Source organism: Oncorhynchus mykiss, chromosome 17 (assembly GCF_013265735.2).
Source record: "Oncorhynchus mykiss isolate Arlee chromosome 17, USDA_OmykA_1.1, whole genome shotgun sequence".
In the NCBI taxonomy this organism is placed as follows: Eukaryota; Metazoa; Chordata; class Actinopteri; order Salmoniformes; family Salmonidae; genus Oncorhynchus; species Oncorhynchus mykiss.
Window position 1 is genome coordinate 67,684,621 of NC_048581.1, and position 26,912 is coordinate 67,711,532.

A 26,912-nucleotide genomic window follows, 5' to 3' on the forward strand; every position below is an offset into this window, starting at 1 on the left:
TGAAAGATTTGCAGATGAGGATGTGTAAGTAGAAATACTGGTGTGCAAAATAGCAGAAAAACAAAAAACAACTATAAGTTTGAGGTTGGTAGTTGGATGGGCTATTTACAGATGGGCTGTGGACAGCTGCAGTGATTGGTAAGCTGCTCTGACAGCTGATGCTTAAAGTTAGTGAGGGAGATATAAGTCTCCAACTTCAGTGATTTTTGCAATTCGTTCCAGTCATTGGCAGCAGAGAACTGGAAGGAAAGGCGGCCAAAGTAGGTGTTGGCTTTGGGGATGACAAGTGAAATATACCTGCTGGAGCGAGTGCTACGGGTGGGTGTTGCTATGGTGACCAGTGAGCTGAGATAAGGCGGAGCTTTACCTACCAAAACTTATAGATGACCTGGAACCAATGGGTTTGGCGACGAATATGTAGTGAGGACCAGCCAAGAAGAGCATACAGGTCGCAGTGGTGGGTAGTATATGGGGCTTTGGTGACAAAACGGATTGCACTGTGATAGACCGCATCCAATTTGCTGAGTAGAGTGTTGGAGGCTATTTTGTAAATGATATCCCCAAAGTCGAGGATAGTCAGTTTGACGAGGGTATGTTTGGCAGCATGAGTGAAGGAGGCTTTGTTGCGAAATAGGAAGCCAATTCTAGATTTAATTTTGGATTGGAGATGCTTAGTATGAGTCTGGAAGTAGAGTTCACAGTCTAGTCAGACACCTAGGTATTTATAGTTGTCCCAATATTCTAAGTCAGAACCGTCCAGAGTCATGATGCTAATTATCTAATGATTCTGTTTCCTCGAGGCAAAATCTGCAGAGCTGGGATGGTTGAATCCCCCATATATACAGTATATATATACACTGCTCAAAAAAATTAAGGGAACACTAAAATAACACATCCTAGATCTGAATGAATGGAATATTCTTGTTAAATACTTTTTTCTTAACATAGTTGAATGTGCTGACAACAAAATCACACAAAAATGATTAATGGAAATCAAATTTATCAACCCATGGCGGTCTGGATTTGGAGTCACACTCAAAATTCAAGTGGAAATCCACACTACAGGCTGATCCAACTTTGATGTCATGTCCTTAAAACAAGTCAAAATGAGGCTCAGTAGTGTGTGTGGCCTCCACGTGCCTGTATGACCTCCCTACAACGCCTGGGCATGCTCCTGATGAGGTGGCGGATGGTCTCCTGAGGGATCTCCTCCCAGATCTGGACTAAAGCATCTGCCAACTCCTGGACAGTCTGTGGTGCAATGTGGCGCTGGTGGATGGAGCGAGACATGATGTCCCAGATGTGCTCAATTGGATTCAGGTCTGGGGAACGGGCGGGCCAGTCCATAGCATCAATGCCTTCCTCTTGCAGGAACTGCTGACACATTGTCTTGCATTAGGAGGAACCCAGGGCCAACCGCACCAGCATATGGTCTCACAAGGGGTCTGAGGATCTCATCTCGGTACCTAATGGCAGTCAGGCTACCTCTGGCGAGCACATGGAGGGCTGTGCGGCCCCCCAAAGAAATGCCACCCCACACCATGACTGACCCACCGCCAAACCGGTCATGCTGGAGGATGTTGCAGGCAGCAGAACGTTCTCCACGGGGTCTGCAGACTCTGTCACGTCTGTCACATGTGCTCAGTGTGAACCGGCTTTCATCTGTGAAGAGCACAGGGCGCCAGTGGTGAATTTGCCAATCTTGGTGTTCCCTGGCAAATGCCAAACGTCCTGCACTGTGTTGGGCTCTAAGCACAACCCCCACCTGTGGACGTCGGGCCCTCATACCACCCTCATGGAGTCTGTTTCTGACCATTTGAGCAGACACATGCACATTTGTGGCCTGCTGGAGGTCATTTTGCAGGGCTCTCTGGCAGTGCTCCTCCTGCTCTTTCTTGCACAAAGGCGGAGGTAGCGGTCCTGCTGCTGGGTTGTTGCCCTCCTATGGCCTCCTCCACGTCACCTGATGTACTGGCATGTCTCCTGGTAGCGCCTCCATGCTCTGGACACTACGCTGACAGACACAGCAAACCTTCCTGCCACAGCTCGCATTGATGTGCCATCCTGGATGAGCTGCACTACCTGAGCCACTTGTGTGGGTTGTAGACTCCGTCTCATGCTACCACTAGAGTGAAAGCACCACCAGCATTCAAAAGTGACCAAAACATCAGCCTGGAAGCATAGGAACTGAGAAGTGGTCTGTGGTCACCACCTGCAGAACCACTCCTTTATTGGGTGTGTCTTGCTAATTTCCTATAATTTCCACCTGTTGTCTATTCCATTTGAACAACAGCATGTGAAATGTATTGTCAATCAGTGTTGCTTCCTAAGATGACAGTTTGATTTCACAGAAGTGTGATTGACTTGGAGTTACATTGTGTTGTTTAAGTGTTCCCTTTATATATGTCAGGTGCGTGAATGAGGACCCAAAAGCGAATTAACAAACAGAGTTTCTTTAATGATGAACACACGTGGGCTCAGATGGACAGGTAGATTCCGACAGGACAGGACAAGGTTGCAGCAAACACGATGATAGTCTGGTTCAGGCATGAGACACACAAACAATAATCCGACAAAGACAGGAGCAGAAACAGAGAGAGATATAGGGACCTAATCAGAGGGAAAAAGGGAACAGGTGGGAAAAGGGGTGAATGAGGTAGTCAGAGAAGACAAGGAACAGCTGGGGGAAAGAGGGACAGAAACGGTAACCTAGTACGACCAGCAGAGGGAGACAGGGTGAAAGGAAAGGACAGAAAGACACAACATGACAATACATGACAGTACCCCCCCACTCACGAGCGCCTCCTGGCGCACTCGAGGAGGAAACCTGGCGGCAACGGAGGAAATCCTCGATCAGCGCACGGTCCAGCACGTCCCGAGAGGGAACCCAACTCCTCTCCTCAGGACCGTACCCCTCCCAATCTACGAGGTACTGGTGACCACGGCCCCGAGGACGCATGTCCAAAATCCTACGGACCCTGTAGATGGGTGCGCCCTCGACAAGGATGGGGGGGGGGGGGGGGGGAAGACGAGCGGGGGCGCGAAGAACGGGCTTGATACAGGAGACATGGAAGACCGGGTGGACGCGACGAAGGTATCGCGGAAGAAGAAGTCGAACTGCGACAGGATTAATGACCCGAGAAATACGGAACGGACCAATGAACCGCGGGGTCAACTTGCGAGAAGCCGTCTTAAGGGGAAGGTTCTGAGTGGAGAGCCAAACTCTCTGACCGCGACAATATCTAGGACTCTTAGTTCTACGCTTATTAGCAGCCCTCACAGTCTGCGTCCTATAACGGCAAAGTGCAGACCTGACCCTCTTCCAGGTGCGCTCGCAGCGTTGGACAAAAGCCTGAGCGGAGGGGACGCTGGACTCGGCGAACTGAGATGAGAACAGCGGAGGCTGGTACCCGAGGCTACTCTGAAAAGGAGATAGCCCGGTCGCAGACGAAGGAAGCGAGTTGTGGGCGTATTCTGCCCAGGGGAGCTGTTTTGACCAAGACGCAGGGTTGCGAAAAGAAAGACTGCGTAAGATGCGACCAATAGTCTGATTGGCCCGTTCTGCTTGACCGTTAGACTGGGGGTGAAAGCCGGAAGAGAGACTGACGGAAGCCCCAATCAAACGGCAAAACTCCCTCCAAAATTGAGACGTGAATTGCGGACCTCTGACGTCTGACGGAAGGCCATGAATTCTGAAAACATTCTCGATGATGATTTGTGCCGTCTCTTTAGCAGAAGGAAGCTTAGCAAGGGGAATGAAATGAGCCGCCTTAGAGAACCTATCGACAACCGTAAGAATAACAGTCTTCCCCGCTGACGAAGGCAGTCCGGTGACAAAATCTAAGGCGATGTGAGACCACGGTCATGAGGGAATGGGAAGCGGCCTGAGACGGCCGGCAGGAGGGGAGTTACCGGACTTAGTCTGCGCGCAGACCGAACAAGCAGCCACGAAACGACGCGTGTCATGCTCCCGGGTGGGCCACCAAAAACGCTGGCGAATGGAAGCAAGCGTACCCCGAACGCCAGGGTGGCCGGCTAACTTGGCAGAGTGAGCCCACTGAAGAACGGCCAGACGAGTAGGAACGGGAACGAAAAGAAGGTTCCTAGGACAAGCGCGCGGCGACGGAGTGTGAGTGAGCGCTTGCTTTACCTGCCTCTCAATTCCCCAGACAGTCAACCCGACAACACGCCCCTCAGGGAGAATCCCCTCGGGGTCAGTGGAGGCTACTGAAGAACTGAAGAGACGAGATAAAGCATCAGGCTTGGTGTTCTTAGAGCCCGGACGATAAGAAATCACAAACTCGAAACGAGCGAAAAACAGCGCCCAACGCGCCTGACGCGCATTAAGTCGTTTGGCAGAACGGATGTACTCAAGGTTCCTATGGTCAGTCCAAACGACAAAAGGAACGGTCGCCCCCTCCAACCACTGTCGCCATTCGCCTAGGGCTAACCGGATGGCGAGCAGTTCGCGGTTTCCCACATCATAGTTACGTTCCGACGGCGACAGGCGATGAGAAAAATACGCGCATGGGTGGACCTTGTCGTCAGAGAGGGAGCGCTGAGAAAGAATGGCTCCCACGCCCACCTCTGACGCGTCAACCTCGACAACGAACTGTCTAGAGACGTCAGGTGTAACAAGGATAGGAGCGGATGTAAAACGATTCTTGAGGAGATCAAAAGCTCCCTGGGCGGAAACGGACCACTTAAAGCACGTCTTGACAGAAGTAAGGGCTGTGAGAGGAGCTGCCACCTGACCGAAATTACGGATGAAACGACGATAGAAGTTCGCGAAGCCGAGAAAGCGCTGCAGCTCGACGCGTGACTTAGGGGCGGGCCAATCAATGACAGCTTGGACCTTAGCGGGATCCATCTTAATGCCTTCAGCGGAAATAACAGAACCGAGAAATGTGACGGAGGAGGCATGAAAAGTGCACTTCTCAGCCTTCACAAAAAGACAATTCTCTAAAAGGCGCTGGAGGACACGTCGAACGTGCTGAACATGAATCTGGAGTGACGGTGAAAAAATCAGGATATCGTCAAGGTAAACGAAAACAAAGATGTTCAGCATGTCTCTCAGGACATCATTGACTAATGCCTGAAAGACAGCTGGAATGTTAGCGAGGCCGAAAGGAAGAACCCGGTATTCAAAGTGCCCTAACGGAGTGTTAAACGCCGTCTTCCACTCGTCCCCCTCCCTGATGCGCACGAGATGGTAAGCGTTACGAAGGTCCAACTTAGTGAAAAACCTGGCTCCCTGCAGGATCTCGAAGGCTGAAGACATAAGAGGAAGCGGATAACGATTCTTCACTGTTATGTCATTCAGCCCTCGATAATCTATGCAGGGGCGCAGAGACCCGTCCTTCTTCTTGACAAAAAAAAACCCCGCTCCGGCGGGAGAGGAGGAGGGGACTATGGTACCGGCGTCAAGAGCTACAGACAAATAATCCTCGAGAGCCTTACGTTCGGGAGCCGACAGAGAGTATAGTCTACCCCGGGGGGGAGTGGTTCCCGGAAGGAGATCAATACTACAATCATACGACCGGTGTGGAGGAAGAGAGGTGGCCCTGGACCGACTGAACACCGTGCGCAGATCGTGATATTCCTCCGGCACCCCTGTCAAATCACCAGGCTCCTCCTGTGAAGAAGAGACAGAGGAAACAGGAGGGATAGCAGACATTAGACATTTCACATGACAAGAGACGTTCCAGGAGAGGATAGAATTACTAGACCAATTAATGGAAGGATTATGACAAACTAGCCAGGGATGGCCCAAAACAACAGGTGTAAAAGGTGAACGAAAAATTAAAAAAGAAATGGTTTCGCTATGATTACCAGAAACAGTGAGGGTTAAAGGTAGCGTCTCACGCTGAATCCTGGGGAGAGGACTACCATCCAGGGCGAACAAGGCCGTGGACTCCCTTAACTGTCTGAGAGGAATGTCATGTTCCCGAGCCCAGGTCTCGTCCATAAAACAGCCCTCCGCCCCAGAGTCTATTAAGGCACTGCAGGAAGCTGACGAACCGGTCCAGCGTAGATGGACCGACAAGGTAGTGCAGGATCTTGAAGGAGAGACAGGAGTAGTAGCGCTCACCAGTAGCCCTCCGCTTACTGATGAGCTCTGGCTTTTACTGGACATGAAGTGACAAAATGACCAGCAGAACCGCAATAGAGACAGAGGCGGTTGGTGATTCTCCGTTCCCTCTCCTTAGTCGAGATGCGGATACCTCCCAGCTGCATAGGCTCAGCTCCCGAGCCGGCAGAGGAAGATGGTAGTGATGCGGAGAGGGGGGCAACGGAGAACGCGAGCTCCTTTCCACGAGCTCGGTGACGAAGATCAACCCGTCGCTCAATGCGAATAGCGAGTTCAATCAAGGAATCCACGCTGGAAGGAACCTCCCGGGAGAGAATCTCATCCTTTACCTCTGCGCGGAGACCCTCCAGAAGACGAGCGAGCAAAGCCGACTCGTTCCAGCCACTGGAGGCAGCAAGAGTGCGAAACTCAATAGAGTAGTCTGTTATGGATCGATTGCCTTGACATAGGGAAGACAGGGCCCTGGAAGCCTCCTCCCCAAAAACAGATCGATCAAAAACCCGTATCATCTCCTCCTTAAAGTCCTGATACTGGTTAGTACACTCAGCCCTTGCCTCACAGATTGCCGTGCCCCACTCACGAGCCCGTCCAGTAAGGAGAGATATGACGTAGGCGACACGAGCAGTGCTCCTGGCGTAAGTGTTGGGCTGGAGAGAAAACACAATATCACACTGGGTGAGGAACGAGCGGCATTCAGTGGGCTCCCCAGAGTAACACGGCGGGTTATTGATTCTGGGCTCCGGAGATTCGAAAGCCCTGGAAGTGGCCGGTGGATCGAGGCGGAGATGGTGAACCTGTTCTGTGAGGTTGGAGACTTGGGTGGCCAGGGTCTCAACGGCATGTCGAGCAGCAGACAATTCCTGCTCGTGTCTGCCTAGCATCGCTCCCTGGATCTCGACGGCTGAGTGGAGAGGATCCGAAGTCGCTGGGTCCATTCTTGGTCGGATTCTTCTGTCAGGTGCGTGAATGAGGACCCAAAAGCGAATTAACAAACAGAGTTTCTTTAATGATGAACACACGTGGGCTCAGATGGACAGGTAGATTCCGACAGGACAGGACAAGGTTGCAGCAAACACGATGATAGTCTGGTTCAGGCATGAGACATACAAACAATAATCCGACAAAGACAGGAGCAGAAACAGAGAGAGATATAGGGACCTAATCAGAGGGAAAAAGGGAACAGGTGGGAAAAGGGGTGAATGAGGTAGTCAGAGAAGACAAGGAACAGCTGGGGGAAAGAGGGACAGAAACGGTAACCTAGTACGACCAGCAGAGGGAGACAGGGTGAAAGGAAAGGACAGAAAGACACAACATGACAATACATGACAATATATATATATATATATATATATATATATATATATACAGTGGGGCAAATAAATATTTAGTCAGCCACCAATTGTGCAAGTTCTCCCACTTAAAAAGATGAGAGAGGCCTGTAATTTTCATCATAGGTACACTTCAACTATGACAGACAAAAGGAGGAAGAAAATCCAGAAAATCACGTTGTAGGATTTTTTATTAATTTATTTGCAAATTATGGTGGAAAATAAGTATTTGGTCACCTACAAACAAGCAAGATTTCTGGCTCTCACAGACATGTAACTTCTTCTTTAAGAGGCTCCTCTGTCCTCCCCTCTTTACCTGTATTAATGGCACCTGTTTGAACTTGTTATCAGTATAAAAGACACCTGTCCACAACCTCAAACAGTCACACTCCAAACTCCACTATGGCTAAGACCAAAGAGCTGTCAAAGGACACCAGAAACAAAATGGTAGACCTGCACCAGGCTGGGAAGACTGAATCTGCAATAGGTAAGCAGCTTGGTTTGAAGAAATCAACTGTGGGAGCAATTATTGGGAAATGGAAGACATACAAGACCACTGATAATCTCCCTCGATCTGGGGCTCCACGCAAGATCTCACCCCGTGGGGTCAAAATGATCACAAGAACGGTGAGCAAAAATCCCAGAACCACACCTAGTGAATGACCTGCAGAGAGCTGGGACCAAAGTAACAAAGCCTACCATCAGTAACACACTATGCTGCTAGGGACTCAAATCCTGCAGTGCCAGACGTGTCCCCCGGCTTAAGCCAGTACATGTCCAGGCCCGTCTGAAGTTTGCTAGAGAGCATTTGGATGATCCAGAAGAAGATTGGGATAATGTCATATGGTCAGATGAAACCAAAATATAACTTTTTGGTAAAAACTCAACTCGTCGTGTTTGGAGGACAAAGAATGATGAGTTGCATCCAAAGAACACCATACCACACCCATACCTATAAAGCATGGGGGTGGAAACATCATGCTTTGGGGCTGTTTTTCTGCAAAGGGACCAGGATGACTGATCCGTGTAAAGGAAAGAATGAATGGGGCCATGTATCGTGAGATTTTGAGTGAAAACCTCCTTCCATCAGCAAGGGCGTTGAAGATGAAACGTGGCTGGGTCTTTCAGCATGACAATGATCCCAAACACACCGCCCGGGCAATGAAGGAGTGGCTTCGTAAGAAGCATTTCAAGGTCCTGGAGTGGCCTAGCCAGTCTCCAGATCTCAACCCCATAGAAAATCTTTTGAGGGAGTTGAAAGTCCGTGTGGCCCAGCAACAGCCCCAAAACATCACTGCTCTAGAGGAGATCTGCATGGAGGAATGGGCCAAAATACCAGCAACAGTGTGTGAAAACCTTGTGAAGACTTACAGAAAACGTTTGACCTCTGTCATTGCCAACAAAGCGTATATAACAAAGTATTGAGGTAAACTTTTGTTATTGACCAAATACTTATTTTCCACCATAATTTGCAAATAAATTCATAAAAAATCTTACAATGTGATTTTCTGGATGTTTTCCTAATTTTGTCTGTCATAGTTGAAGTGTACCTATGATGAAAATTACAGGCCTCTCTCATCTTTTAAAGTGGGAGAACTTGCACAATTGGTGGCTGACTGAATACTTTTTTGCCCCACTGTACATTTTTGTTAGCTGCATGTGTGACATAACTCCACCAGTCCTATTTATTGTATCATTTACAAAGATTGTACAGTTTTTTCCAAAAATAATGTTTTTTATTTTTATCAATTAGTATCTTTGAGTTAAATTATTTGTTCTGTCTTTTCTGGTGGATTAAACTCAAATTGCAACCAATTTTTAAATAACCAAAAGTGAGAGGTTGTAATCTGAATAAAGGGGAAAAGGCCATTCTTGAACATGGGGTGAAACGTTCTTACTAATCTGTTAGAGAACCATTTCGGATTTAATTATAACTTTTGTATGACTGAAGCCTTTAGTGAGAGGTATGTTTTAATATTTAATCATTTCTACCCTCTGAATTCATAAATAGGCCCGTTTAATTTTGTCTGGATTGCCGTTCTAAATAATTATTTTTGAATATTTTTTGCTCATATAATTTAAAAAAACAAGTCGCTAGGTGTAGGCAAGGCCATAAGCAAATAGGTAAACTGGGATATGACTAAAGAGTTCATCAGGGTGCTTTTTGGACAAATAGACAGGTATTTTCCTTTCCATGGTAGCAAGATCTTATCTATTTATGCTAACTTTCTATAAAAATGTGTTGTAGTGAGATCATTTCTTGCTTTTGGAATATGAATGCTGAGTATGTCCACTTCAACGTCAGACACCGTCAGGTAAATTACACGGTGATGTAAAAGTTGTGATCCAACACGTAATATAGTACACTCATCATCATTTGGTTGTAATCCAGAGAGATTAGACAATGTATCTAGATCCTCTATGAGGCTGTGGAGGGAACCAAATTTTGGATTTAAAAGAAAACATGAATCATCAGCGTACAATGACACCTTTGTTTTTATGCCCTGCATCTCTAGCCCCTCATATTATTGTTGGATCTGATTTTAATAGCTAACATTTCGATGGCCATAATAAATAGATATGCAGAGAGTGGACAACCTTGTTTTACCCCTCTTGACAGTTGAATCAATTCTGAGAAGTAGCCATTACTATTTTACACCTAGGGTTACTATACATATCTTTAACCCATTGTATAAATTATTCTCCAAATTTGAAATATTTCAGGCATTTATATATAAATTCCAGTCTTACTTTATCAAAAGTCTTTTCAAAGTCAGTTAAGAATACCAGGCCTGGTTTCCCAGATTTCTCATAGAGTTCTATTGTTTTCAGTACTTGTCTTGTAAACTCAGCAAGAAAGAAACGTCCCTTTTTCAGGACCTTTTCTTTCAAAGATAATTTGTAAAAATCCAAATGACTTCACAGATCTTCATTGTAAAGGGTTTAAACACTGTTTCCCATGCTTGTTCAATGAACCATAAACAATCAATGAACATGCACCTGTGGAACAGTGATTAAGACACTAACAGCTTACAGACGATAGGCAATTAAGGTCACAGTTATGAGGCCTTTCTACTGACTCTGAAAAACACCAACAACAAAAAATGCACAGGGTCCCTGCTCATCTGAGTGTGCCTTAGGCATGCTTCAAGGAGACATGGGAACTGCAGATGTGGCCAGGGAAATAAATTGCAATGTCTGTACTGTGAGATGCCTAAAACAGCGCTACAGGGAGAAAGGATGGACAGCTGATCATCCTAGCATTTGTACCAACACCTGCACAGGATCGACACACCTGAACATCACACCTGCGGGACAGGTACAGGATGGCAACAACAACTTCCCAACAACTGCCCAGGAACGCACAATCCCTACATCAGTCGGTGCTCAAACTCTCCGCAATAGGCTGAGAGAGGCTGGACTGAGGGCTTGTAGGCCTGTTGTAAGGCAGGTCCTCACCAAACATCACCAGCAACAACATCACCTATGGGCACAAACCCACCGTCACTGGACCAGACAGGACTGGCAAAAAGTGCTCTTAACTGACGAGTCGCGGTTTTGTCTCACCGGGGGTGATGGTTGGATTTGTGTTTAGCGTCGAAGGAATGAGCGTTACACCGAGGCCTGTACTCTGAAGTGGGATTGATTTGGAGGGTCCGTCATGGTCTGGGGCAGTGTGTAGCAGCATCATCGGACTGAGCTTGTTGTCATTGCAGGCAATCTCAATGCTGTGCATTACAGGGAAGACACCCTCCTCCCTCATGTGGTACCCTTCCTGCAGGCTCATCCTGACATGACCCTCCAGCAGGACAATGCCACCAGCCATACTGCTCATTCTGTGTGTGATTTCCTGCAAGACAGGAATGTCAGTGTTCTGCCATCAATGGGATTGAGCTCAGATCTCAATCTCATTGAGCATGTCTGGTACCCCCCAGAAATGTCTGGGAAGTTGCAGGTGCCTTGGTGGAAGAATGGGGTAACATCTCACAGCAAGAACTGGCAAATCTGATGCAGTCCATAAGGAGGAGATGCACTGCAGTAATATACAGCTGGTGGCCACACCAGTTACTGACTGTTCCTTTGATTTTTTCAGGGACACATTATTCAATTTCTGTTAGTCACATGTCTGTGGAACTTGTTCAGTTTTTGTCTCAGTTGTTGAATCTTGTTATGTTCATAGAAATATTTTCACATGTTAAGTTTGCTGAAAATAAACGTCTTTTTTTGCTGAGTTTTGTATCTCCAATGTATCATCCATGTAAAAAAACCTGTCTGATTAGGACGAATCATATCCGAAAATAACTTTTTAATTCTATGTGCTATGCATTTTGCTAGAATATTTGCATCACAACACTGAAATGTAAGGGGGCCTCCAATTGTTTTAAATGGACTGGATCTTTATATTTAGCACTTGGGTCCTGTTTCAGTAATAATGAAATCCAACATTCTTGTAATTAATTACCACGTTTTCTTCACTGAACTAGTTTGAATATTTGCCTATTGAAAACTACAACTCCTTACAGCGTCACACAGTTTGTTTTCGATTTGATTTCTCTCATGCTTTATAGGATTTCTCTCTGAAGAAACGGTGCGTTGATAAATACGTTGGTCAATTAGTTGTTTAATAATATATATTTTTAAAACATTTAATCGCTCAGTTCTACAAGTTCAACAAAATTGGACATTGTCAGGAAATGTCTTAATTTGTTATTGACAGATTTCAGAGATAAATCCAACCATGTGATATTGTTGTGTTGGCATTAGAATGTGGTGTGGTAGGTTTTCATTGGATGGGTCTTTACGTGGCACTGCCAGCACAACTATACGATAGTAGGGGCATAGTTGAGGGCATAACTATTACTAACTATTGTGGTAACAGTTTGTAATCAGATGTTCACTTCTTAGTCCCTGTCAAACATCCTGAGCTTGTAAGTGGTACTTGGTATGGCCCATCAGAGAGGGAAAAGGGTCAGACATTTTGGAGCGTTGCTGAGCGCCCCTTCACGGTAGTCTTAGCTTTTAGAGATTCCACATTCATCTCTGTTGGCTGCACTAAAGGCAGCCCATGAGCATGTATCGAGTGGATTTCTTCCCACTATGCCCATTTATCTAAACTTGAATACAAAATAGGTGAGGGAAGCGAAAGGGGGGAAATGAAAAAGGGAAATTCAGCCTGGATTTGGGACCTTTCTTTTCTCCTCTGGAATGCATCAAGTTAGGCTACGAGTAGTGGCTGTGGGTCGGCAGATCTTTTAAATACCTAAATGGAAAAGCCATGTACAAGATGTCTGGACTGTAACTGCCAAGCCGTGCTGGAGTGAGAGATTTGTAATGACTCCTCATGGGATAACAACTCTGCGGCCTTTTATCTATCACATTCATGTCGTTCATGTGTAGCCTCTCACTACAACTTGCACAAACTCTGTCACTTATAGTGAGCTTAGCAGGAAATGTCAATGAGCAACCATTTGCATGTACTTATGAAGGCTAATTACTGTTAGTGCATTATTAATGTGCTGTATGGTACATTCCAACCATAAGAACATGATATAGTGGTTTTAAAGAGTTGTGTCTGCATGCCACAAATCCACACTTGACCAAATGAATCCTACAGACGAAGAACCATATATGTGACATTTAAAAAAAAAAAGAGATATACCTGAAAAATCATTATTGGACACCATTTTTCTATAGTGAACCGGTTTCACAAGCTTTCCACGCGCTAATTAACAATAATTTTAAATTTAAAGATAGGCTCTCGTGGAATAACCGTTGATGTGCACCACTCAGAATGGACGGACAAGTGCACAACCTTTCTGTTGCTGATGAAAATCGCAGAAATGTGGGAAAGAAACGTAAAACAAAACTAAAAGAATGGAAAGACAGGCAAAGGAAGATCTTACGGGATGCGGGAAAACCCTATACAAATCGTAAGGGTCAAGAAAAAACTGGGAAAAGCTGTCCAAAAGAGGTATGTGGAAGAACCGTATATCAAACAATCAAGCTAGCTAGCTATAGAGTACAGTAACTAACATGTATGTTCTGGGTTGTCTAATTTGTAACTATAGAGAAAACATATTAGCTAAAGTTCGTTGGCTACTAACTCATACATTATCGTTACAAATGTTATTGCTAGATTATAGAAGAAACATAGCTAGCTACTTTTTCTCCGTCCACCGGATGATTCGACATGGCTACAGTAGCTAGCTAGTTCCACTGTATCCTGCAGGGAAGAGCGTGTTCCACGACGTGCAGAAAGGATTGTGGAAAGTTGACTGATGAACGCAAGCTGCATCTGTTCAACAGGTTCTACACTGTCCCATACGAGAAACAACAAGAGTTGATTCTCTCCGGCTTAGAACAGGTTAGAAATAAGACAAAACGCCTATTATTATAATAGCTATATTGAACACTTGCATAGTTTAACTTTGACAGTAATGATACGTACATTAACGTTAACTCTAAAAGTGCTGTGTTACACAATGGTGCAATACAAACTCATTCTGTGTATAGATTGGGAGTGTTTTGTAGTTCTATGGTATGTTCACATTGAGGGCTTCATTTTAAATGAGACTAAGATTTCATGACTCAACTTTTAAGAAAAGTCATCAGTGCTAAAGTTGATAGACCACCTTTAAATGAACCTCCATACAAATGAATTAACTACATATTGCATTTAAGTTATTTACATGAAGGGCATCTGTACTTGAAAGTACTTAAAACATCCTATCAGGTGTTAAAAAAGGACATCTTACAAGAGTCATGCAAAATGTCACATATACTGTTCTTCCACAAACTGAAATCATCACTGGAGATATACTGTTCTTCCACATTCTTAAAATTAAAACGGCAATAAAAAAAGTATTTTTTGAAATAACAAAAAAATATAAATTGTTGTTGGAAGATATGGGTATGGTAAATTATTTGTCAACCATAAAACACCTAATGTGGTACACACAATTAATAATATAAAAATAACTGATTATCTTAAAATTGAAAAATTGTCACATATATGGTTCTTCGTCTGTAGGATTCAAATATTGAATAACAAACGGATACTAATGTGCTGTGTAATATTCTTGCATAACCATAAGTCTGAAAATCTCGTCATATTTTATTATACCATATTATAGTCGATTTATGGCATTGTAAAATACATATGATTTCTGTTTCTGTTTGAGAATTGAAATACCTTCACCCAAATGTTGATACCAAAAGTTTATGAAGGTAGCTTTCTACTGAGCCAAGGTACCTCCTAAATCAGATTACGGCATAATGGAAAGTAGGTGCAGAATATCTGCAGCCTCAAGTGTGTCAAAGTCAATATGTTTGTCAGATTGCCCCTGAACAGTAACCCGACTCCATAAATGATATCGTGTTCTATGTAATGAAGACTCTTAAACTTGGCACTTGCTGTGACTTTGCCCGAGAGCATATTCTCACTTGTTCTAACCTATTGTGACTGAATGACTGTTGAATAGAAAAAGGCTCACAACCTGATTTACAATTATAGCCAGGCTATTTCTGTTAGGACGTGAGAGGTTGTCTCTCCTGGCTTTCTGCTCTACTGATCTGAAGAGAAATACATGGAGTAATCCATTAAGTGGTCCTGTTTTTCTTCTTTCTCCAAACAGAATATCATGAATTTGACAGACCCTGATCAATGAAATCAAGGAGAGGTGAAGATTACCATGTATCATGTATTTAATGTTAACCTTTAAACCAGAGTAGCTAATATTATGCATTTGAACGTTTTAGATGACAAAATCAAAAAGTCAATTTAATTTCCAGACTGCAATTCTCCTCATAGCTTAATGATTTATTGTCATCATCTTTTGACAGGTAATTACGTAGCAGATTTATATCTAGCTTGATTTCACAGACACTTGAGAATCATCCATATATTATTAATGGCATGACTTTAGTCCTACTGCCAAGTGACAGGTGACACAATGTTAATGTATCAGCCAGGTATTGGTGTAATTTATTAAGACGTACTATATAGACATAAATGGACGTATGAAGAATCCTTCTCCACACAGTTGTCCGCATGGGTGTTCACTGTGGTCCGTGAAACTAGGAATGTTTTTAGATTCAATTGCCTGCAATGTGAAGGGCACCTTTAGCCTTGTGTGACAATCTGTTTGTGTTGGGATGATCTGACCTAAGAGGCTGGACTGAATCATCAGAGAATGAACCTGACTACATCAGTGACCAAACATAAGGGTAGTGGCTCATTATCTAAAGAAAGTCAAACCCAAATTACACGTCGTTCTCTGAAGCTCTCTTCTGATGACTCATGTCAACTCGAGAGGTATAATTTCCACGTTCCATTTGTAATGCATGAGAGGTTGATGGTAATTATTCCTTTGATATATTATTCCCTTGAAAAGAACAAACAAAGTGGACTGCGTGAGAAAGTCAGGCCTGGCCTGTGTTGACCCCGTAGTGAGTAGAGGAGTAGCATCTAATGAGTGACAAATGACTACATTTAATCAAATCAAATCACATTTTATTGGTCACATACACATGGTTAGCAGATGTTTTTGCGAGTGTATGCGAAATGCTTATGCTTCTAGATCCGACAGTGCAGCATTATCTAACAGGTAATATCTAACAATTCCACGACAAAACCTAATATCTAAGAAATTTAAAGGACACACAACCCCTCAACAACTCTACTGCCGCCAGGGTGCATCAGAGCAATCTGGTCATCCTAATGGCATGTTGTATCAGAGATAGACCGGGGACTGTAGCCAGCCTTTAATCACAACCACTGACAGACAGGTTCATATGGAGGCATGTCAATCAAATTCATGACCTTCTGATCAAACACAGTGTATGCATTAGGCATACTCATTCCAGTACATCATTTAATTTCTAGTCTCAACCTATTGTCACAAGGAAGTAAAAGTGGCCTTGAAGCCTCAATCTAATGTAATACTTTCTCTGTGAAAGCTAAAGGTCACATGGTTTTCAATGTCCTTTTGTTTGGTTCTGTCCTCTCCTGCTGCCATAGGTTGTCTTCTATAGCAGTAAGGGGAGTAAGGTGTGGAAACATCCATTTGTCTGTCTGACAAGCTTACATACTAAACTCCTATGTGATTAAAAAAAAATAATGTTGGCACCAACTGAGGGTGGGGTGTGGATATAAAGTGGTAATCGCACAGAGAATGTGCTGTTGACCCCTGTTCCTGATATTACACTGATGTTTTATTATTCACAGGATGTCAGTATTGCCTACAAGAACAGAACATGCTGTGGCTCATAATATAAGCAGAGACTCATGTAATGAAGCTTTTGCTCCGTCTCAGAATACATCAAAGAGCCTTTATCATGTCTCATACTTTATACACAGGCACACACACAAATGCACAAATCACATAGGAATGTACTTTAGTGAGATTTTCCTGTGATTTTATTCACAACACATTTTTACCTGCTCAACATCTCATTGCTTTTCGTCTCCATTGCTTTTTTACTATTATAGCATTGCCAATACTACCATAGCCACTGGGTTTATCACAATAAAAGGCTCACTTGGGAGATTAAATTCTGAAGTAGTTGAGCAATGAAAGGCACCCTTGAAACAAAGTGTCTCATGTCCAGAGGCAAACGTTACAGATTCAATTTAGGATGTTTGGCAATCTGCTGAGAGTGAAACATCTCAAGTGGAAAATGGAAATGTTTTTGATTGAGAAGGGGTTGATGATGACAAAATCCCTTCATTTGTTTCCTTTCATTAATTCCCCTGTGTTGGCTTCTTCTAAAACATATCAGCAACAAAGATACTTGGGAATAATTATTTGTTCTTTCCTTGTTTCCTGTTTTTCTAAGAGGTCCAGAATTTCAGTTAGTAGGCCTAAATAAACAGAGCCTCTCTCAGGCCCCAAACCAATGTGCTATTTGCATCATAACAAGTCCATCCCAATACCACTACAGCATCCTTGTGAAATACTCTGGATACAGATGGAAAATATCCCCACGAAGAATTCATGAATAGATTTCCATGCTTATGAATTAATTCCCATGCACATTTTATGTTGTAACCCCATCCCTCCCTAGACTAGGTGTAGGCAACATTGCCCCCGACTTAACCCAGAAACATGCAGATCTAACCAGATATAGAGCTTCTCAGGGTGGAATAGGTATTTTTGGCAAAGAAATAAATGTAGCCATTCGGGAATTGAGAAAGAGTAAAGCTGAACTCTTTTTTTTAAATTAATAACTACAATAATTATTATAATTATTGTTATTATAATAATAATTTCCATTTCATATCCTGATTACAAAAAGAAGGTAGCTTCCAGGCTGAACAGTCAGTGATGTTATGCAAGAGGAGGAGTGATGGATCTAAAGTGAACAGTTGATTTGCAGACAGATAGGCACACTCTCTTCACATTGCTGTGGTTTATTTGACAGATTGCCGATGCATACAGATGTAGGATCTTAATTTGATCACTATTTTGTTGCTGAGAATATTCCTGCAAAATTTCCAATTTGACATTTCCGACTGGATTTCCCCTAATGAAAAGTGTATCAACCCTTACAAAAATGTCCATTAATTATAATCCACATCATAATTCATAATTGCTGTTGTTGCAGGATTATTTTCTTGCTGTAGCAAACTGGATAAAATTAGGATCCTACATCTGTATCTTAGGCTATTAATCGATTTGATAAACGTATATCTCTCCATTGTAGGTATTCCTATTGATTTTATTAAAATATGTATGAAAATATGAACACCGTACGTCTGTTTTTGGCTTCAGTGCATCCATTATTCCATAATATAATCAATGAGAAAACATAGTGTAATTTTTACTCTTTATGGCTGCATGGGCAGTATTGAGTAGCTTGGATGAAAAGGTGCCCATTGTAAACGGCCAGCTCCTCAGTCTCAGTTGCTAATATATGCATATTATTATTAGTATTGGATAGAAAACACTCTAAAGTTTCCAAAACTGTCAAAATATTGTCTGTAAGTATAACAGTACTGATATTGCAGGCGAAACCCTGAGGAAAATCAAAACAGGAAGTGGCTTCTATTTTGAAAACTCCATGTTCCATAGCCTCCCTTTGCTGGATTTAAAGGGATATGAACCAGATTCCTTTTCATATCGCTTCCTCAAGGTGTCAACAGTTTTCAGACATAGTTTCAGGCTTTTATTTTGAAAAATGAGCCAGAACGATAACATTGCGTCAAGTGGTCACATGAGTTTTGCTCACGCAACAGAATTTGGACAGCCATTGTTTTCCCCTCTCCTACTGTGAAAAAAATTTGCGGTTGATATATTATCAATTATATATTTTAAAAACAACCTGAGGATTGATTATAAAAAAAGTTTGACCTGTTTATTATGGACATTATGGAAACTATTTGGAATTTTTGCCTGCATTGTCATGACCGCTCTTTCCTGTGAATTTCTGAACATAACGCGAAAAAAAAACAGGTATTTTGGATATAAAAATGATCTTTATGGAACAAACAGAACATTTGTTGTGTAACTGAGAGTCTCGTGAGTGAAAACATCCGAAGATCATCAAAGGTAAGCGATTAATTTGATTGTTTTCTGATTTTCGTGACCAAGCTGCCTGATACTAAGTGTACTTAATGTTTTGTAGTGCGATCAATACATTTACACAAACGCTTGGATTGCTTTCGCTGAAAAGCATCATTTCAAAATCTGACACGACCGGTGGATTAACAAAAGGCTAAGCTGTGTTTTCCTATATTGCACTTGTGATTTTATGAATATAAATATTTGTAGTGATATTTATTGAATGTAGCGCTATGCTATTCAGCGGTTGTTGATGACACTTATCCCGATATCGGGATTGCAGCCATAACAAGTTTTAAAAGAGAGATACTGTAAGAGGAAGCAGTCGCTAGAAGTTAAGTATACAGTAGGCTACTGTATGGAGGCTGTACAGTAAATAGGAAACATTTCTTTATTCGCGTCTCTCAACTCTCAATGAAAGGAATAGGTTAAGTCAGAGGAAAAAACAAGCAAAGGCCTAGCTTAGAAGGTCTAACTATATTAGTGAATTCTAAAGTGTAAATATTTTATATGCCATTTATTTCACTGGTCTTTGAGGTTGTTTCACACAGCTCTTTGGTTATTGTGGGCAACCAGTGAGAGGTAGAATTGGCAGAGTTTCCAATCAGTGTTGCCAACATCACCTACGGGGACTTCACCCCTTTATATGCTTTACACACACACATACATGCACACGCACACACACTCACACACACGCCCACAAACAAAAATGGGAAATCTTAAGCCACTTTTCCATTATCATTAAATTAATTATTGGCTTACAGAGGGAAAACAACGTTTGTGGTCCACAATACTGTTGAGGCAGTTACACAGACATCCACTCAAAAAGCCTTTTAATATTACCATCTCCCTATTTCACTTACTAAACTACCAAAGATTTTCATACTATGTTTTTTTAAACAGGTTCTTGGGGTACAATATTCCTAGTTTTGAAAATAACTCTTCCCACTGAGAACAAACTGGTTGAATCAACGTTGTTTCAATGTAATTTGTCATCGTATTGTGACATGGAATCTACGTGGAAAAGTAATGAACATAAACTGTTGTTTTGAGGGTGGAAGGTGTCGTAATTGCAACTAATTTTCAACATAGACAAACCTTCTATAAAATATGTTACATTTTTACCTTTGAAACAAAGTCAGATCTTTAACGTTATATCCGCTACCAGAAAAAAAATAAGGCTGGGCAGCACCTCCTACTGGAGAGTTGATCTAACTGCTATTCATTTGGTCTCCCATCCAGGGTTCCAAGCCCAGCATAGCTTTGATATTTGTCACTGACTACTACCAATGTGCTATCGTTAGAATGATTATTGAGAGATCACTTAATGACTAAATATAGTCACTGTTCCTATCAAAGTCATTCCAACAGAACAAATTAAATATAACCATACTCTATAAGTCATATGTCATCAATTATACTATTTAGGCCTATATTTGTTATTATTTTTTACCTTTCTTTAACTAGGCATGTCAGTTAAGAACAAATTCTGATTTACAATGACGGCCTACCAAAAGGCAAAAGGCCTCCTCCGAGGGCGGGGGCCTGGGATTAAATTTTTTAAATAAATACAATATAAATATAGGACAAAGCACACATCACAACAAGAGAGACAACACAACATTACATAAAAGAGAGACCTAAGACAACAACATAGCAAGGCAGCAACACTTAACAACACAGAATGGTAGCAACACAACATAGCAACAACATGGTAGCAGCACAAAATATGGTACAAACATTATTGGGCACAGACAACATTACAAAGGGCAAGAAGGTAGAGACAACAATACATCACACAAAAGAGCCACAACTGTCAGTAAGAGTGTCCATGATTGAGTCTTTGAATGAAGAGATTGAAATAAGTATAGCATTTGTAAAGTCATCAAGAGCTATTGTTTCAATTCATTCCAGGATTAAACTAAAAATGGACAGTACAAATAGGCCTAGGATTTCAAGCTTTGGTTTATTTCAAATGTATTCTTCAAGTCAATCATTGGATGGATCCACTTTTCCATCTCAACCAAGAATCAAAGTTAAAGAATAGGACTAAATCAAATACAGTATATTTAATTTAAAGTGCATTTAATGTCTGATTTGATTAGATTTAGTCCTATTCTTTAACTTTGATTATTGGTTGAGCTTAAGACGTGAATCCAACATATTTACTTTTACTTCGTAGACAAACTGGAATTAAATCCAGACTAAGTTAGGGGCACAAAATATACAATATTTCCTTCAAATGTTGATATTTGGTTGTGTTGACAACCAAACACAATTTAACATTAATTTTGCAATACAGTAAATAGCCTATTAACTTGTCGACAAGTTAACATATGATATGCTGGACTCACGCATCCAACTAACCCAAAAATAATAGTTAAAGAATAGTATTAAGCCAGTGGCTCAGATGAAATTATCAAACCACTAGATATACTTTCAATGTTGGTATTTGGCTGCATTAATAACCAAACACAATTAAATATTACTTTTGTAATAAAGTAAATAGCCTAAAGTTAAGACTATTTTACAAACTAATGTCACAGTATTTATTCAACCTTAAAATGAGTAACACATCCATGGCCACAGGTTAGCCTACAGTGACTATACACGTATTCTAATGTCATCATAGAAAGAGTGCACGTTCAAGATAGCATTCAAATATCACAGGTCGGTGGAGAGCTTCACAAAGATCTTCACAATTTCTTATAATAATCTGTGCAGAATCTCGAACAGCATTGCTCACTTGCACTATGTATCTACACAATAATCTCAACTGCAATCCTGGTCATTTGGTTGTGCTATTAGATGAAGCACAGTGATAACACCTCTCTGGCACCAGTGGGACGGTAGCATCCGACCTGGCCAACAGCCAGTCAAATTGCAGAGCTCTAAAATTCTAAATATACCATTTGTAATATTAACATTTCTTGTAAATACATGTCTTACATCATTTCAAAGCTTAACATCTTATTAATCCAGCCGCTGTGTCAGATTTCAAGAAGGCTTTACGTCAAAAGCAAACCATGCGATTGTCTGAGGAGAGCACCCAGCTAACAAAAGTATTGCTAGCATTTTCCAACCAAGCATTAGCATCACAAAAGTCAGAAATAACAATAAAATACATCTCTTACCTTTGAAAATATTCCTCTTTGGCAATGCCAATTGTCCTAGCTCCACAGTGAATGTTAGTTTTGTTTGATAAAATACATTTTTATAGCCTAACATGAAACATTTGTAAAACGCTTGCGTCGTGATTTCCGTCTCATTCAACTTTGGATGAAACATTCATGGTAAATACACACACTAAACACACGTTTATCCAGTCATGGTTGGTTTCATTGCAATCCTCTGTTTGGTAGTAACACAATCACACTTGGTGGCTCTTTTCCTGGGACGTATTGACCCGAAACAAACCGATTTGAAGACACCAAACAATGACCTCATTGCTCACCAATGGTAGGAGCGGTCTATTGTTGATTGACTGTATTTTGGCCCAATGACCACTGATCATCTTGAAATCTAGCTTGGAAGATAGCCAATGAGCTGAGGTAAACGGCAATATGTAATAGTTATACGTTCAAAGACCAGCCTTTGTCGTAAACTCTGGCGTAAAGGAGGTTCATTCCCCATTGATAATCCTACTTGACGGAGCCACGAGTGTTACGCATAGCAGTACATAGTGAAGAGCATTTTCAGCAATTCTATATATTTAAAATATGGCAAATAAATCAGGAAAAGCGAAAACAAAGTCTAGATATACAGATGTTACCCAAATTATCAAAGAAATTGATAGGATACTACAATGTGCTCCACAAGACCACGAAATGGTACAAGACATTTGTCTATCATTTCATTGACATTGCTGTGGTGAATGCCTTCATCCTCCAGAAGGAAATGGCCAAGAGCTGTGGACATCCCCCCATCTCACAGCTAGCCTTCAGGGAGCTGCTCATCCAGGAGCTTGCAAGCTACAGCAAGTCCACTGAAGCACCTTCTGTCCCCTCTACCTCTGTCCCTTCTGCTCCAACCAGTAGTGTTCACCTTCCCAGATTCATCTCTGCAGGCAGGAATGTGCCTCAGGGCAAAAAGAGCACAGTAGGGAGACGTCGTTGTGCCCTTTGTCACAGGAAATGCCCCATCACCTGCACCACCTGTTCAGTAAGCCTCTGCTTTACAGCAGAAAGAGACTGCTATGGGCCATGGCAACAGCAGCACAATATTGTGTAGAGGACTGAGGGTCTTCACAATATTGTAAATAGAAAATGTGTAAATAGGTTTTAAACATGTTTTATATATATTTTTGGGGTGTGTGTTAGAATAGCATTTATGTATTTTGTATATATTTCTTTCCTTCAAAATGTATCACTGTACCAATTCAGCCACTTGGGTACATTTGGGTACATTTGTGTGGGGCACCTGGGTGACTTCATGCTCAATGTCATGTAGCTCACTCCTTTCTGAAGTTATCTGTCTAAAACTTTGCTCAGCTATTGTTGCCATCTTATGTTCTTCATTCAAATCATCCTCAGCATCCTATCTGTATGTTTGGCTGTTCTTGGTCATTTGAAAGATGATGCAGCAACAATAAAAAACAGAAAACGTGTGTTTATTTCCTTGTATTTTCTTCTACCAGATCTATTGTGTTATATTCTCCTACATTCAATTCACATTTCCACAAAATTCAGAGTGTTTCCTTTCAAATGATACCAATAATATGCATGTCCTTGCTTCTGGGCATGAGCTACAGGCAGTTAGATTAGGGTATGTCTTTTGACGGAAATTGAGAAGAAGGGGGGCTACCCCGAAGAAGTTGTGGTATAAATACAAAATATCTGACATTGTATTCCCATTTGAACTTTGTTGTGCTTTCAAATGGTAATAACACATTGGGAATTCAACAAACTTCTGGCTGACTTTTTGAATAGGTGAATAAAGGTTGAAATCTCATTGATCAACTTATTACCCAATTTCTATGTTGAAATGATGTGGTGTGCCAAATGGTTGGTTGCATGGTCATCCATCTGTCATTGTTATGAGTTCATGTCTGTTCCCCATCAAACCCCCAGGCGTTGTCAGTTTGAAATATGAATTCCTCGGCCTGTCTGTCCTCGAAGGCTGTGTATACTACTTGCCGACAGTTGGGGAGCTTGTGGCTGACTAGCTGAGGGCATTTGATGTAGACTCTTTCAAATACTTCTTTAGGGATTGCTCATATGGTCAGGGGCCAATGGTGGAGAATTAAATGATGGATACTCCACTGCCTCGTCTGAATCTCTTTGGCCTCGTATAACTTTATGGCCCCATTCTTCCCTGCTTGGTCGGTAAATTAGGTGTCATAAAGAAAGCATCTGAACCAGGCATTACAATCACACTGATCAACCAATTTGTCTGTGACACACCAGGCACCAGGGAGCCCTAAAGGAGCCGGCAGGCCTGGGCCCTGTAAATTACCCACAAGAGAAGGGGACTGGGCCAGAGGTAAATGGGGGCCAAGTCAAAGCAGATTGCATAGCTTCCTCCAACCCTCCCCACCCGAAAAGGAAAAGAGACTTTAGGGATGAGGGTGCCAGTCAGTGCCCATCTGCCACTCTACGCTTTACACCAAAAAACCCTTCCCTTTTGTCCCTTCTGAACCCAGCCTTAGAGCCGTGCTAGAGAAATCCTCTCTTATGTCCCCCATGTCCTCATTATATGCACAGGGCTCTAAGTCCATGGCTGGTTTTACCCTCGGAGAGCTGCAGGCACGGGAGAGTGGAGTGACAGTAAAGCTATACACAGCCATGACATATCTTATTGCCTATCGTATGGGACCAGAGGGAGAAAACAGAGCATCTCTCAATTGAGCTTAAATGCGCAAATCGCTCCCTAGTGAAAGAAAGCCTTCCTTTGTAAAAGTTTCTGCACATTTTTGGGGGGAAACTTTGGAAAGTTTTGCTCTGAAGGGCTAAGACTAATCAGTCCAAGGTGGCATATTTAAGAAACAACGGATAAAAAAATTATAATAAGTCTATAGAGCTTTCTTTCTCCGACAGAGACATCGCCACCACGATACGTCCAAACACTGCAGACAGCAGGTAGGACTGGGCTGACAGCAATGAATATCTATGAAACCATATGCACACATGCACTCACAAGCTACTATGTATGTGTGCATGCTGCATTTTCAGCAGCGTTTGGTTTGATTAATGGACTTTCTAACTGAGGAACTTGTTCAAAGTGACACAAGCGTTTGTCTGTGTGTCATCCTCTTCCTCTTCCTGACAGTCACCAGAGTTGAAGGAGTCCCTCATCCCCTTCCTCCTGCTCCTTGTTCCTGTTTGGTTAGCGGTGGGACAACGCGATAAGAGCTGACAGCCCAGTAATGATGAATGAAAATGAAAGAGACGGGGGGTAAATGTAAATGCTGAAAGCACAATGGAAAAGTGATTAAAAAGCATTTCAGTGTCTTTTATCTCCTGGTACTGCTTTCAAAGGAGCAGTCGTAGGTCTTGGAGCCTCTCGCCAGCACTTATTTCAACGTGTCTCTTACCCCCTAGAGAGGACTTGGCTTTGATTGTTTTTTAGGCTGCCTTCCATCTTCTGCCTTCAATCGTATCCCTTCCAAGTGGGCGACTTCTCAAACTTCTGTAAGCAAGCAGTTTGGCAAAGTCGTCTCCTGTCATTGACTCACTTAGCCCCACTCTATCTAGGCTACATTGTGCTTTCGCATTGAGAGAGTGACTGTCGGTGTGGAGGCGGACTACAGTATATGAGTTTTCTTAGATCTTAAGTGAATAGTAGATGCCATGTAAAGAACTAGTGTCAGTTATTAGAAAATAGCTTTTGCTGTTTGTTGATAGGTTACAATAGCCAATTACCTGTAACATGAACTCCTGTCTATGCTTCATTGTCTGCTATAGTGATGCTCTCACCATCTAAGTGTCTCCCCCACACACGGTGCTGTGAGAATAAATGTATTTCTATAGAGACACATTGGAATATGTATATGGAATGGAATATGAGAATTTTTGCCTTTGACTCAAAGTGTTAAGAATGTTATCTCTAAATCTGCGTGAAAGTATAGAGACATTTCTATTGTCTGTATGCCTTACCTCGTTTTTGTGTCAGAGGAAGGTCTGACACCAGATGCAAGTATTACGTTGTGTCAGTTTGCTAAATTAATAATGGATGCAGCCTTTCTTTTGGGGTCGAAAGTGTTTTCATTCTGGTGGGTTGTTCCCACTGAAAGTTCATCATCAAATTAACATTGTACATTGTCTTTGTATGTCTCACTCCTCCCTCTGTTCCTTTTCATGGTGGTGTTATATTTAAACCTGAAAGCACAGCTCAATGTTCCTATTGCAGTCTGTTCTGTAGACCAGCAGTAGAAGCATGGTCTGTGGCACGGGGGAATGAAGCGCTTCCCCTCCGTTTAGGGTTCACCTAGATCTCTCAAATCACTTGCAAATCTCTCTGTGACATACATGCATGATTTATTAGCAGGTATGAGTAATGTGCATGTATCCATATTAAATATTCAGAGGAATTAAAATAAAAAAAGTTTCTAAGTGCAATAAAACCTTTACGCAAGGGTTGCATTTTAGCATCAATTGCCACTTATGTTACTTAAATTAGATGATATGGAAACTTGGGACATGCTATGGAATGTGGAGACAAAATGATGATCTACTTGAAATTCAGTGTCAATAATAGATCATGTTTAATCACATAATGATACAATATTCAGGCTGCTACTTGGAGTCAGAATGTCCTATTATCTGACAAGTAGATCGTCACCATCAATGAGAGAGAGCTGTTGAGGTTGATTTGTCAAGAAGGTAATCTGAATATGATTTTGATCAAGCCACGTAGGACAATGCCTCCAACAATCTCTTAGCAGACCGAAACAAATGAAAGGTCATGCAGACATTTGGACTGATTACTTTGGGA

At 42.2% G+C, this 26,912-nt stretch overlaps 1 protein-coding gene and 1 long non-coding RNA gene across 3 annotated transcripts in view; both read left to right on the forward strand.

Annotated features, from left to right (window-relative positions):
• LOC110494440 (immunoglobulin superfamily member 21) overlaps positions 1-26,912 on the forward strand; it is a 275,341-nt gene that overhangs the window by 216,205 nt on the left and 32,224 nt on the right. The gene's annotated exons all lie outside the window — the stretch shown is intronic.
• LOC118940488 lies at positions 13,220-14,251 on the forward strand. Its single transcript, XR_005037054.1, has 2 exons — positions 13,220-13,390; positions 13,649-14,251. It is a non-coding gene; the product is annotated as an uncharacterized LOC118940488 (long non-coding RNA).